General features: G+C 41.6%; 1 protein-coding gene across 5 annotated transcripts in view; it reads right to left on the bottom strand.

Moving 5' to 3' along the window:
• CDH17 (cadherin 17) overlaps window positions 1-15,078 on the bottom strand; it is an 88,917-nt gene extending 73,839 nt beyond the window's left edge. The window contains exons 1-2 of one of the 5 annotated variants that reach the window (XM_027561540.1): window positions 14,952-15,078; window positions 11,626-11,761 (exon numbers count right to left, since the gene is read on the bottom strand). The gene's annotated coding sequence lies outside the window, so the exon portion shown is untranslated. Of the gene's footprint in view, window positions 1-5,908; window positions 5,969-10,970; window positions 11,065-11,625; window positions 11,762-14,951 lie in introns of those variants that run through there. The other 4 variants (XM_027561538.1, XM_027561539.1, XM_027561542.1 and 1 more) reach the window with 4 other exon arrangements.
• Between the last annotated feature and the right edge of the window lie 384 nt (window positions 15,079-15,462).

Genomic DNA, 15,462 nt, shown 5'->3' with positions numbered 1-15,462 from the left:
CTGTGCTCTAGACCCGGGAGCCACGACTACCGAGTCCAGGCCCTAGAGCCTGTGCTCCGCAACAAGAGAAGCCCGTGCACCACAACTAGAGAAAAGCCCGCACAGCAATAAGACCCAGCACAGCCAAAAATAAATATGAAATTATTTTTTAATGTAAAAAAATTTACCTCATAAAGATCAAAAATCAAAGAAGTCACAAGACACTGGTCCAAGATCACACCGTCTGGCTAACTTCACACCTATGCGCTCATTCATATATTAGTCTCTCTGAAAGCATGAACATCCTTACAAATAAGACTCCTGGTGTCACTGAGTCGGTTACGTATCTTGCTAAAATTCCAAAAAGTTTTGTTTTTCGCTCCATGGCGGCGCTTCCTCCTCAGACACTAACATGCGTTCGCCTTCTCAGAGGACCATCAGCCTTGGAGATCCAGCTCCTACCACACAACTATTTCTCTATCGTACCCTCTCCTCATTCACTCTCTGACCTTCACCCCCCTAGTTTCTTAGTTTTCAGTTGAGCTGAGTGTGATGGCAAGGATGCCCCTTGCCTCAAAATTCATGTTGGAGTCCTGACTGCCAAGTACCTCAGAATGTGATCTGACTCGGAGACTCAAGTCTTCACAGAAGTAATGCGGTTAGAATGAAGTCGTCAGGGTGAGTCTGCTCCAATATGACTGGTGTCCTCATCAAAAGGGGGAACTTGGCCACAGAGACACACGTAGAGGAAAGACAATATGAAGGGCCACAGGGAAAGACAAGCCAAGGCGAGAGGCTGCAGATCTCATTGTCTGCAGGAGTCAGCCCCTCAGGCACTTTGATTTTGGACTTCAGGCCTCTAGAGCTGTGAGACAATAAATTTCTGTTGCTTGAGCCACTCTATCTGTGGTACTTTATTATAGCATCCCTACCAAACTAATACATCAAGGGGCCCTAGTTTTGACTGACAAAGGCACTGCCATCCTAAGACAGAGGTGGCCTCAGATGGAGCCTCATCCAGTTACTATATAGGCAGTGGCCACTGCATCCCAGGGGCTCCACTCCAAGCTGATTGAGTCTCCTGCTGGGCTCCAGTGCCTCCAAGAGGTATTTTTAGACTCCCCTGTCGTTTCCCCATTTATCTGAGTAAGGACGAGGAATTTCTAGGTCCCAGGTCTCCAAACCTGCAAGTAAATCAATACACAAGCATTGATTTTCTTCCCCCTCTTACAAAAAGCTAAGTGATAGGCAAACCTTAAATCAAGTCAGCCATACTCATCCTTTTTGTTTAAAAAAAGAAAAGTTAAAGGCTTTGAATTAAAGTAATTCACCATGCTCTAAGGCTGGACAATGCATTTCCAAAGAACAATAAAGGTACAGATGGAGAGGGCTGCAGAATTTGCTCTCCAGTATCACAGGTGATGTGGCCAAGGAAAGAATGTGACTAGAATTCATACACCATCAGGACCAATAATGGAGCCAAGGAAAGAATGTGACTAGAACTCATACACCATCAGGACCAATAATAGAGCCAAATATTCTGTGAGCCACTTAATTCACCTCTGCATTGTATATTGCTAAGAGCAGCATAAATTGGACAGCAAGGCCAGATATGAATAAAAATCAGATTAAAAGCTTGCTCACATTGTTCATCAAGTAATGTTCAGATCAATCATGCCCATCTTTGTGGTCTTCTTGCTCACAAATCTCTGGCACCCATTATATCACTTAAGGTTTAGAAAAAAATCACAAGAGGATCTGACCAATTTGCATTCTTGGCAAATTAAGGACCAAATTAAAGCAGCTAATAATAAGCTAGAAACAAACAGGAAGGTGTAAAATCTGGGCTGCTGCCTTCCACTTCATGCTGATTAGAAAGGAGGAAGGAAGGTCCAAAGAAGGAAAAGGAAGGGTGGCTTGCCCTCTCCCCACCCAATGCACACATAAAGGCAGGCACTTTGTTCTCGCACTGAATTTTGCAATTGAAATATGCCCATCTTTCAGCATACGAAAATCTGGATTTACACGTATGCAAAATTGAGGGTGATTTTTTTACTTAATCAGTAGGTGAATAATTGGTTATACAGTCTTATGAGAGGGTAGAGGGCTCCTCTTAAAATATGTTAAATTTCTCTGATTGACTTAAATACAAATTTTAAACCTAATTATTAAAGAAAGTAATAATGAGTTCTAAGGACTATTTCAGGAAGTGTGCTCATACTTACCTCCACCCAGCACTCCCCCCAGAGTGAGCTAGGAAAAGGGCAGCTGGGGTGAGGAGATCAGAGGGAAGGGAGGCCCTTGCATGGGGTCACAGATGGCGACTCACCCCCATGGTACTTGGATGACTTAAGCAGATTGGCAGTAAGGACGACAGTATTGAGTTCTCTAAGGTGTTTCGGTTTCCACCTCAGAAACCTGAGGCAGAGATAGGACTTCTTTCCTCCATATCTAGCACAACAACACCACAAGGGTCTTTTCTAGCCTAAAAGGAGGACTGTTGTCATTGTGTAGTTGCTCAGTGGTGTCTGACTCTTGTGACCCCATGGACTGTAGCCCACCAGGCTCCTCTGTCCATAGAATTCTCCAGGCAAGAATACTGGAGTGGGTTGCCATTTCCTTCTCCAGGGGATCTTCCCAACCCAGGGATTGAACCTGGCTCTCCTATGCTGCAGGGGGTCTCCTGCATTACAGGCAGATTCTTTACTGACTTTTTTGGAGAGTAGAAATCAATATTTCTCAAAAGAGCATCTTAATTATTTTTGACAAAGTGTTTCTTCATGCTTTATACAACATTTCTTTGTGTATTAAGAAGTGCACAGGTGAATACTTTGTCAAGATAATACATTCTGGCCTTAGAAATTCAATATGAGGTAAATCTAAATTAGATCCCATCCCATATGATTTAAGGGCTTCCCTGGTGGATAGACAGTAAAGAATCTGCCTGCATTGCAGGAGACCCAGGTTCGATCCCTGGGTCAGGAAGATCCCCTGAAGAAGGGAATGGCAACCCACTCCAGTACTCTTGCCTGGAGAATTCCAAGGACAGAGGAGCCTGACAGGCTATAGTCCATGGGGTCGCAGAGTCGGACATGAGTGAGTGACTAACACTTTAACTTTCACATATGGTTTAAACCCTGAGATTTAAACAAAACAAAAGACTTGCTACAATACTAGCTCATGTACGAGGTGACCTTCAGACAAGGGCTCTAAAAACAAAAATGTGCAGTCCTCCTCAAGTGTGGCAGGCTTTCTGATTCTGTAATTAAGTTGTAATTGACAACTGGGATGGGCAAGAGAATAAGGGGAAAATAAATTTAATTCTATCTTCGTAAAGGGTGCTTTACCACTATGAAAACTCACTCATGAGTTGGTTTTTTATATTTGTAACCTTTAAAAAGAAAAAAAAGCTAGCATTTAGTGAACATTTACTAAGTTATGTACTTTGGATGACTTATTTCATTTAGTTTCACAACGTCCCCACAAGGCAGGACCTGATGTCATCTTACAGGGCAGAACAGCTCAGGGAGGTTGAGGAAGGAGCATCAGTCTGATCGAAGAGACCAAGCATGGAACCCTCTGCGTGAGGAAGATGTGCTCATCCTGAGTTTAACATTCCCTAAGGGCACAAGTCTACCCTTCCGATTTCTCTGCCTCTCACTCATAAACACAAGTCCTATGCTTTAAAATAATTAAAATGCAGTAAGAAATCATTGATTCAGAATATCATGGATGAGAGAATTCAATGTCGGTCTTACAGAATATTAAGACAAATTAGGTTTTATTTATGTCACATACACAATAACCATGGACAGCTTGGTCTGTTACACACACGTAAGTGAAAAGCTCAGCTTGAGTGTACAAGAGTTTAAACCTCAACCACTGGGTGAGTATCTGCTTTTGCTAACTTAACACTTCTTATACCTAAATAAACACCCTTGTTTGTTCTCACAAGTAACAACTAGGTAGATTGATATTCCCCTAACAAACTTCAGTACCTCTTTTCTTGTTTAATCACGCAGGAGAACACAGAACAACTACCCCTGCTAAATTCGACACCAGGGATTTCTGAAGGAATACAACTTCATGCTAACAAATAAACCTGTATGTCTCTACCTGTGTAAACTAACAGCCATAAAGGCACTTGTCAGCCTTCAGAGAAAGGAGCACAGCGGTGTTCAGCTTTCCTCCTGAGCAGAGTCACCTCTCTTGATCAGGAAGAAAAGGGGGACCCCACTCTCCTTTCCAGAGAGTTCCTTTGACAAACAAACAGGAAGTCGAGTTGTTGCTGGGGTATATTTTGCCTTTTTATGAAAGAAGGGAAGAGGTACTGGAAATGCAATCTTCATCCTGAACGACAGCAATGACTTTTCCCAGGGGACATCTTAGCAAGTCTCAGAGGATACCACACCCCCTTCTCACCCAAGATATATGTGAAAAATCAGACGTGCTTTAAAATGCTTCATTTGAAAAAAAGCAAAACTCAAGTGTTTTCTCATTATCTCATATTTTGGGACCCCACTTCTTTGGCATAGAATCAGTTTCTCCCTTGCATACTGGTAGATGTAGTTACTGCAACATTACTGTTGGTTTCTTTCCCTAGGGATTGAAAGAGCAACTTCTCAGTCTGACCTGCATCACCTACTTAAAAGGTAGAGTCAACATCTTTTCTCATGGAAAGTAGTTAACATTCATTAAACATCTATTGGGTGCCAAACTATGTACTGAGTTCTTGACATGCTGATCTAATTTTTAACTTATTCTCATAACTACTTGGTGAGGCAGGTATCTCCATTCTGTAGGTGAGAAATTTAAGGTACAGGGAGCTTAAGCAATCTGCTCAGTGTCCGCTGGCTGGTAAATGATGAAACTGGCCTAACCCATCTGCCCAACCCTGAAGACTCATAAACTATATACTCTACAGTCCATGATAAACCCTCACTCAGCAAAACTCATTTCATTTCCTGGTGAGGGGTGAATGCCATCCATTTTCCATGTCATCGAAACATATGCTTTCTTCTTCTTTCAAATTATTCCTCTCTTGCTATCTGAGTTTTTGAAGAAACAGAAAGACAAGAAAATATTAGAGAATGCATTGCCCGTCTGCTGCTTGGCGTCTGCCAGCCCAGAGGGCATCTGTTTCAAAGTCACTCACAATGAATAAAAAACTGGGACAAAGACAGGGACTGGACCTTTGAAGATACTGACAAGCTGTACATGTCTTGTTATCTCAAAATAATCACTCATTAGCTGATATTACACCCACCAATGTGGCCGAAAGAAGGACCAGAACCTGACCGATACACGCACCAACCTTGCTTTCCCAGTTGGGAAGGCAGATCCGTCTTTCTGTTTTCAATTCCTATTCCACTACTTTTAACAAAGGACTTTTTTTCCTCCTATGCATTTCCTTTTCTCTGTTCTGTCCCAGGCAGTCCTATGAATCCTAAATTGAATCTCGCTCTCTAAGAAGTAAATAAAATGCACAGTTTTTAAAGATCACCCCTGAGAAATGACACTTTGTGAAAATGAGATTCTGGCCCTGATTTCTAGAGTATGAGAGTCCCAGGTCCTCTCAGGGCTGGGCACTTTTTTATATTTTAATTGAAAAGAATGGGTGTGATCCACACGTAAACATCCAAAGAATTATGCTTTCCTTTAATTCTACTCCCAAGCTTGACTTAACCCAAACCACTTCATGAAATGGATTTATAGAAGATATAGACTAATCAAAAGAACATGCAAAAGAAATTATGCTCCAGAAGCATAACTTATTACACTAGGAATAAACTTTTCTTCCCAGCAAATGCTACCCAGCACCCCTCAAGGAATACTTTTATCCAGCAACTTAAGTAAGGCCCTTTGCCATCTATTCTGCTCTCCTTAAAGAAATACATTATCAGCATAGTTAAGACATACCAAAGCTTACCTTTCTGTAAGTAACAAAAATGGTGGTTAAAGGTTATTTTCTTCCATTCAGCTGCTGGGACCCTTGCTGGGACTGGAGTGTCTTCCCCAGAGGCCACACCCAGTGCAGGGCTCTGCTTCCCCAGCCTCTCCCTTCCCCTTCAGTCAAACATTAACCATCGACTGGTTTTATTGATTTTCATCAGATGTCATAAATGGAATCGTAATCCAGGAAAGAAATGTGTTTGTACCAAAAGCGGTTCGTTCACATCTAATACATCTCAGAACAAGTTTCTGAATATCAGAATGTAGGTTAAATAAAATAGAAGACAAGAGGAAGTTAGCATGGAAAAACTTTCTGTGTATTCAACTGTCTGTAGAGTGTAAGTTCCCTGACATCTCTGAGTTTCCTCCATATTTTGCTCTCCCAACCCTTGTGCACTTAGTCCCTCAGTCGTTTTCAACTCTTGGAGACTCCATGGACTGTAGCCCCCCAGGCTCCTCTGTCCATGGGATTTCTCAGGTAAGAATACTGGAGGGGGTTGCCATGTCCTTCTCCAGGGGATCTTCCTGACTCAAGGATTGAACTCGCACCTCCTGTGTCTCCTGCATTGTAGGTAGATTCTTTACCCAGTGAGCCAGAGAGGAAGTCCTCTTTCCCACCACTTGGCACAGAAGAATAATTAACAGATATTTGTGTAGATTCCGTCTTAAACACAGACCAGTACAGGATGTCATGTCTGAGCAATGACTCAGTTCACTGATAACCAGGCACAAGAGACGGGGGAAATGATTCAGACGGTGCAACCCAGGGTGCAATCTGACAGCACCCGCTTCTGAAGCCCAAGGGTCCTCTTCAAAGTCTGCATGAAACAGCCAGCAGTAGCCTTCCCCCAAAACACAAATCAAGTCCTTTTTCTCACTCTCTGAGATTGGACTTACTAAGAACAAGTTACCACTTTTTCCACTCAAAATGAGGTTTCCAATTAAACAATAAAAGCCTATGGCCTTTTCCAAAGTCAAGGGCTCTTTTTGACGGATTCCTCATTCCCACCCCTCAGTCACTCTGGAAACCTACACTAAAGATGTGGATCAAGGTCGCTTTTATGTCAAATGTGATAGTCATTCTGATACTCATTTCTGGGCTGCTCCTGAGCTGCACTGCGTTCTCCATCTGTCTCTAGTGTGCATCTGGTACAGTCAAAGCACAAGAACACAGCCCACTGTCTAGATGGGCTTCTTCCTTCTTGATCCCCTTGAGAAGACTAAGCCTCACTTGTCTCGGGGACCCTGAAGTGAAATCACCTGGTTGTGGGTCAGCAGTCAGCATGCTCGGTGGACCGGCAGGCCCAGCAAGGATCCTTCTTCCTTTGTTTCACAACATAGCTACATTTAGAAAAATGAGGTCAGTGAGGCTAAGCAACTCTCACATTCTTAACACCTCTGCCCTCCCGTGAACCAAATCAAATGACCTTGTTCCACAAGATCAAAGAACTTTCACTTGTGTGTTTTACTTCCTGAATCAATGACAAAAATTTCAAGGTGTTGCTCAGACTTTGCTTCTTCTTCAGAAACTTGTGGTACTTTTTAATAATGTATGCAAAAAGTACGTTTAAATCTATAAGCTTTTCTTCAAAAGAATGTGTATATATGTACCACTTTTAATCACTGATTCTTAGCAATGATCAAAATTATAGAATCAGGACTCCAGCCTTGGTCTGTCTGATTCAAAGCCTAACCTATTCACCACCAAAGCTGTTGAATTTGCCAATTTGTTTTTCTTCTGGTTCCATTTGGGAAGAAATCCATTTGTGTGACCCAGTTCCTGATGGGAGATAGCCAGGTTCCTAAAGTGGGCTTCCCTTTATATATTTTATGTTCTAGGTTCCTAGCTTCTCAAGTCCGGAGAAGGCAATGGCACCCCACTCCAGTACTCTTGCCTGGAAAATCCCATGGATGGAGGAACCTGGTAGGCTGAGAGTCGGACACGACTGAGTGACTTCACTTTCACTTTTCACTTTCATGCATTGGAGAAGGAAATGGCAACCCACTCCAGTGTTCTTGCCTGGAGAATCCCAGAGACGGGGGAGCCTGGTGGGCTGCCGTCTATGGGGTCGCACAGAGTCGGACACAGTTGAAGCGACTTAGCAGCAGCAGTAGCAGCAGCAGCTTCTCAAGTCAGATTGATTAAATTCTAAAAAGGCCAAAACCACCCATCAGAGAAATTAACAGGTAATTACATCTCTGTATTATAAAGGCTTCTCTTGTGCTCTCCATGATAATTGGTTAGCATAGTTTTCAGAGCTGTGTGTTCACCATTCATACATTAAATTTAAATTTATAAGTTATAAAATTATCTGGGTTTACAATTCTAGATTAAAGTTATCTGGATTTATAATTCTAGATTAAATTCTGCCCTGTGTTTCAGGGTGAACACCTTTGCATTTTAGGAACCCATTCTTATGTAAAAATGAGGCATTTCCAGTTCAATAGTTTAACACTGACAGTAATAATAAGGAAATTTTAATCAATCAGATCAGATCAGATCAGTTGCTCAGTCGTGTCCGACTCTTTGCAACCCCATGAATCGCAGCATGCCAGGCCTCCCTGTCCATCACCAACTCCCGGAGTTCACTCAGACTCACGTCCATCGAGTCAGTGATGCCATCCAGCCATCTCATCCTCTGTCATCCCCTTCTCCTCTTGCCCCCAATCCCTCCCAGCATCAGAGTCTTTTCCAATGAGTCAACTCTTAGCATGAGGTGGCCAAAGTACTGGAGTTTCAGCTTTAGTATCATTCCTTCCAAAGAAATCCTAGGGCTGATCTCCTTCAGAATGGACTGGTTGGATCTCCTTGCAGTCCAAGGGACTTTCAAGAGTCTTCTCCAACACCACAGTTCAAAAGCATCAATTCTTCGGCACTCAGCCTTCTTCACAGTCCAACTCTCACATCCGTACATGACCACAGGAAAAACCATAGCCTTGACTAGTCGAATCTTTGTTGGCAAAGTAATGTCTCTGCTTTTGAATATGCTATCTAGGTTGGTGATAAAGATTACTAATTCCTTTTATCAGAGCAAAGTAGATATAAATTGTTTATATGATGGAAACAAGTGAACAACTGGAAAAGTTAGGATAAATACTTCTGACTAACAGCTTCATGGTATTAGAACATATTAACAATTAATATTAATAGTGTTTTTTTGATGTAGCAGCAGCAGCAGCAGCAACCATTCCTCCAACATTAGCCATAGAAAATATATAAGCAGTGTTTGATCTATGGACTGTGCTACTTAGCTAGTTAGCAAGGAATAAAGTTTGGATAGCCTCCCAGACAAAAGCTTGATGAAGAGTAATTAGCCTCAATTGAAATGAATAGACTTAAATTAAAAAAAAAGCTTGATGAAAATTGGAAATGGTTCTTAAATTTCAAAGAATGTTACACTTCTAATATTCTTATTATTTAAAGCTCAAAATAAATTTATGAATGCTAAGTTTTTCCATTTTTCATTTGCTTGCACTTTAACTTGGACTTTATTTGCATTACATATCATGCATTTTAAGAACATTTTATCATGCATCTATCAACATAGAGCCTCATCTAATAGGAGTTATATAATACATATACATAATAATACTTTTAATTACTTAATATCTGTCTTACCCATGTTACTGGTGGCAGAAACTGTCTTCCATTAGCACTGAATAAATTCTTATTATTTTATTTGTTTGTTTTTTGACCAAGCCATGCAGTTTGCAGGATCTTAGTTCCCAGACCAAAGACTGAACCTGGGCCCTCAGCAGTGGGAGTGCAATGGCCTAACCACTAGCCCACCAGGAAATTCTCAGTAAATACTTTTTAGAATTAAACTCTTTTGAGTTATTTAATTCAATAACTCCAAATAGTCAGGATTGCATGCAGGCCCAACCAAGGCTAATGGGAACCCAGATACGTGAATGATTTTGGATCCTCTCAAGGCTATGTTTTACATCTTTTATTCCACATTTATTTAGTGGAATGACATGAAACTAATTTTCTGCTGGTGAATGTTTTAGACCAAAGCAGAATTTTCTCTAATTCCTTTCACCGGCCAAGGCAGTGTCCATTTTCTGATACATGTAAGCAACATAGCCCCCACTCTTACATTGCCCTTATTCTTGTCCTTGAGTTTGTTTGAATTTGGGCTTTTTATTGTTTTTCATGTTATCATTTCAGGCAATTTCCCAAACCAGAACACTCTAAGGAATTACTAAGTGATTTAAGACTTAGATATTAAAATAAAACACTAACGCCAAGGGAAAAACACTGAACCATACATAACGAAGTTTCAAAATCTTAGCTATGACCTGTGCTCATCCTAAAAATATTCAAAAAAGACAGTTTGAAGCTAATGAAAAGTTTTTCCCCTGTTTTCAATTTCGACAGAAGTGGATCCGGTTTGCATTTGTTTATTTCAGGAATACTTTAACTCCATCTATAGAGGGTTACTTCTGACAATGGCCTAGGAGGCAATTGGTCCTAATAGGCACTAGGTCCTTAATCTGGCTCCAGTTACCCCATCAGGAAACTTCTGGAGAACCCTATGACTGGAATGGTTAATAAGTATCCACATCAGACATAGATTGGACAAATGCTTTCTAGAGCTTTCTGACTATGGGCAGTTTATTAAAACTGGGCCTCCTATGATGAGATCCTGACTCAGGAGGTCACAGATGCATCCCAGGGATCAATATTTTTTTAAACCCCTCTGGATTCCTGATGCAAGTAATCACATGGACCCTTCTCTGAGAAACACAGCTTAGTGATTCTGTGCTCTATCTGCGAGTAAATATTCTTTAACAAGGTCTGTCCTTGATAATAATTTTCCCCCACCATTTCTGCAGGACCTATCTCAGACAACACTGCAGTTGAGTTGATGTCGTCCATGTAGACTGAATCTGGCAAACACAAAGATGCTTATCTTGCCTCAGACATTTTTTTCACAGTCTACTGAACATTTCATTTGACCTCAAATTTTTTTCTTAATTCCAAGAAATTACAATAATCTTGTTGCTTTTCTGAGTCTGATCTCTGTATCTCTTACCAGATTTCACCAGCATTGGTCTCGGCTTACATCCAGTTCAATGCTCAGACTATTGCATCTTATTTCCACCTCCAGTATCCCATGGAAGCTGCACTCACAAAGGCGATAACAACCCCGTTTGATAATCAGAAACGCTGCACTTTACCAGATCTCTCACAACATGTGACACTATCAATAGCCTTCCCTGAACTGCCCTTTATCCTTAGTTTATTTTCAAATACTGTTCTGATTTCTTTTCTACTTCTCGAGCCAGTCTCTGGCAGTCCCATTTGTAGCCTCACCAGACTCCTTGGGTCAATGCCGGGTTATCTCACCTTATCACTCATTCTAGAAGGTTGGATCTGTTCCCATCTGTACAGCAAAGTCTCAAGTCTCTCAGCATAGATCCCCCCCCCTGGCCTGGGTTTCAGTCTTTTTACACCAACCAATTATTGCCAAAGCTCCCTTTATATGTCCCAAATGCACTACAAACTCAACATATCTGAAATTGACCTCACCATTTCACTCTCTCCCAAACTGAATCTCTTGGAACACTACCCCTTCATGTTAGCCTTGGTAGTCACCAAGCCTTAGCCAGGGTGCTGTGATTGATTGGTAATTCCTGCCATGGGTACAAATAGGAGGCTGGCAGTGAATACGCCTGGGAATCACCCACTTTGCCTAGGAAGGACTCCGTGACTTGGACACGAGGGCTCAGTGAACTCTGGATTGCCTTCTCTACTTATGGGTTTCTCATGAGAAAACAAAACATTGGAATTGCCTCTGAAAATGTTGTTCTTAAGAAGTATTTCCTGGAGAAAAATAGTATTTTCAACACATGGTGATGAAATAACTGCATACCCACATGCAAAGGAATGAAGTCAAAACTCCTATATCATACCATCCAGAAAAATGAACTCAGAGTGGATTAAAGACCTGAAATTAGGGACTCTATAAAACTCTTAGAAGAAAACAGTGGTAAATCTGAATGTCTTTGGATTTGGCAATGGTTTCTTAGACATAACAGCAAAAGCACAAACAACAATAGAAAAACAAATTGGACTTCATCAAAGTTAAGAATTTGTGCTTCAAAGAGCACTATTAAAAGTGGGGGACTTCCCTGGTGGTCCAGTGGCTAAGGCCCCCCACTCCCAGTGCAGGGGCCCAAGTTCAATCCCTGGTCAGGGAATCAGATCCCACATGCCACAACTAAGAGTTTGCGTGCTGCAACTATAATCAGATTCCACGTGCTGCAACATAGACCCAGTGCAGCAAATAAAGAAAAATAATTTTATTTTTTTACAGTGGAAAGGCCACCCACAGGATGAGAGTAAACCACATATCTGAGGAGGGAACTGTAGCTAGAACACATTTAAAAAAAAAACTCTTAGAATTCAAAAATAACTAGATTAAAATCCATCAGAAATAGACAAAGGATAAGAACAGATATTATTAAAGAAGGTATTCAAATAGCTAACAAACACATGAAAAAATGGTCAACATCATTAGGCATAAACATCATGTAAATCAAATCCACAGTAAGATACTACTTTATACTAAGATAACTATAACAAAAAGGACATATAATAGCAAGTATTGGAGAGTATATAGAGAAATCAGAATCTTTGTATACTCAGTGGGAATGTAAATGATAAAGTCACTTTGGAAAAAAAAAAAATCTGGAAATTTCCTCAAAAACTTAAACCATCTGACTTAGCAATGTCATTCTTAGGTATGTATCTAAGAAAAAAATGACATATGTCCACATAAAAATCGGTGCACGAGTGGTCATGGCAGCATTATGCATAATAACTAAAAGTGAAAACAACGAAATGTCCACTCAACCAACAAACGGATAAACAAAATGTGATGTATCCAGGTAATAGGGTATTCTTCAGCCACAAAAAGCAATGGAGAGCTGGCATATGCTATAACATAGATGAAGTAAAAGTAGCCAGACAAAAAAGGCCAAACACTGTATGACTCCATTCATGTGAAATGCCCAGAACAGGCAAGTTCACAGAGCTAGAAAGTAGATTCAGGGTTGCCTGAGGTCAGGGAGTGGGTCGATGGGGTTAGAAGTTTATGTTAAAGGATATGGGGTTTCTTTTCGTAGTGATAAAAATATTCTAAAATTGGTTGCAGTGACCGTTGCACGATTCTGTAAATATACTAAAAACAACTATTGAGTTCTGACTTTAAATTGGTAACTTTTACATACATTAATTTTTATCTCAGTAAAGCTGTTATCAAAAAAAGGAAGAGGTAATTCCTGCAGCCAAACTCACCCTGATATGAAATACAAGACACAGGCTTAAACATTTCTAGTTACCTCAAACAAAGAACTTCAGAACAAATTCATTGTGTTCTATTATCATAGATGATTTGAGGGATTTTAATCATGTTAGTCTCACCTAAATGTATTTGTTTTGCTTACTTTACTTATTATTTGATCTCATCTTCTATGTTTTACTTTTAAAAGTGTATATAAGAACATTTCCATTCTTGAAAGTTCTCTGCCCTGAGCAAAGAAGGAAGGAAAAGAGGACCAGGTGACCACAGGCCTTTCGGTCTCTCTCCTAGCGCTTTAGGTCAGTCAGTTAAGCACTAAAGAAACTCTTTGAATTCACTGCCCCCCAAAAAGGGAAGTCTACTTTCTTTCGACGTGACCAAGTCTAGTAACTCGGAAAACAAAAGAGAAATTTTTTTCTCCCTTTGGTCTTCCGGCTCAGGGTAATATTAAGCCTAGGGTCACGTACGCACACAATAATAACGCAGGAGAATTTCTGGAAAAGCTCTCTCTTCTTAAGCCTGCAATTTTCCAGTTGCTACATGAGAAAATCCAGGAATGAAACCTCACACCTGAGATCCACTTTGCTGTTCTTCAGGAGAAGCCTGAAGGAGGAGGAAAGAGGGAAGCCACTGGGGAAAGATTCTTGAGGGTCACCAATGAGTGCTCAGGTTATGCCAGGTCCCCTCACAAAGCATGGGGAGGCCCCAGACCGTCTTTGATTAAACTGTTGGAGTCTCACTCACACTGTGCCCCTATTTTAAACCCCATGGTCCTGTCCGGTGAGTCCCAGAGGCAAGGCTCCAAAGAGACTGTTTTACTCCCATATCTTCCCAGTTCTGCTCCTAAGTGTGAGAAGCAAAGGGGATTGCCTAGAACCAGCGCTATATCCAATCAGATTGATTTACAAGCCAGAGGTGGCTGTACCTTCTCCAAGTTACCATTTTATACAAAAGCAAACTAATCACAGTTAACAACACAGGACTTGACTAAAAGTTAACCAAAAACCACCACTCTTTTCTATCCTCTGAGCTTTCCGAAAACAATTAATTTTTAGTACTGAGCTTCTTAACCCTGGCTGCACAGAAGCAAAGTGATTCTAATTGGATTGGCGTTTGATAATCTGACAATAGCCATCTCTATGTTCTCCTTGGTACCAAAGGCTCAGCTGAGCTTGAGACTCACCGATCCAAGGCCTGCCCTTTGTCAGGCACTTTCCTAACTGGTCTCAGAGTATTACCCTCACAACAATGCTGTGAGGTCATTATTTGTATTACTTTGCAAATAAAGAAACCGAGAAAAAAAGAAGATAAAAATAGACTCAGCAAGGCTTGAATCCAGGTGTGAATTAAAAAAAAAAATATATCAGAGCACTTCATAGCTACCCAGGGCTGAGAGCATTTAATACCCGCAGGGTGCCTCTCCTATGCGGCTCTACTTATCCACCAGGCACCAGAATCAGAGGCAGTTTAGACGCATCAGCTCACAGAACCACAGCCCAAACATCCACACTCCCACCCTGACATCATTCCCACCAGCTGTCCCTTCGCCCCACCTTTTCTGAGAGCTCCTTCCCTGGGAATCCTCCCCTGGCTGCGAAACCTGCCCTGGTGTCATTTCCATTCCCAGATAACACCAACTACTTTACCCCCTAGAGCACGTTCCACCCAGATCTCCTCCCCAGCTGGTATCCTCTTAGACATCCCCCTGACCTTTCTCGGCGTGAAGGGAGAGCATCACCTGGCCGACTTGGATCCAGTCTCTCTCTCAGCTGGTCTGGAGGAAGGTCACCCTGTCTCAGAGCTAATGAGGAAGTGGTTAGCTTTACTGGAGTTCAGCTCAGACCAGCCCAGCCCAGAAGCCAATATTGTTCAAAGAATTAGACACGCGGCCAGGTGCACTTTGCCCCAGCAGTCAATCAATTATCCCTGACTTCCTGGGTTTTTTACATATTGTTCGTTGTTTAGTCACTCAGTCTTGTCTGATTCTTTTGCAACCTCCTGGACGGCAGCAGGCTAGGCTCCTCTGTCCATGGGCTTTTCCATGCAAGAGTACAGAACGGGTTGCCAATTCCTTCTCCAGGGGATCTTCCTGACCCAGGGATCCAACCACCATCGCCTGCTTGGCAGGTGGATTCTTTATCAGTGGGCCACCTGGGAAGCCCCTTCCCCCAATAACTGAACATCCTCTCCATTACTGGGGTATCACATGGCTCCCAGTACA

Source organism: Bos indicus x Bos taurus, chromosome 14 (genome assembly GCF_003369695.1).
Source record: "Bos indicus x Bos taurus breed Angus x Brahman F1 hybrid chromosome 14, Bos_hybrid_MaternalHap_v2.0, whole genome shotgun sequence".
NCBI classification, from domain to species: domain Eukaryota; kingdom Metazoa; phylum Chordata; class Mammalia; order Artiodactyla; family Bovidae; genus Bos; species Bos indicus x Bos taurus.
This window is presented reverse-complemented; position numbering and strand designations above follow the sequence as displayed.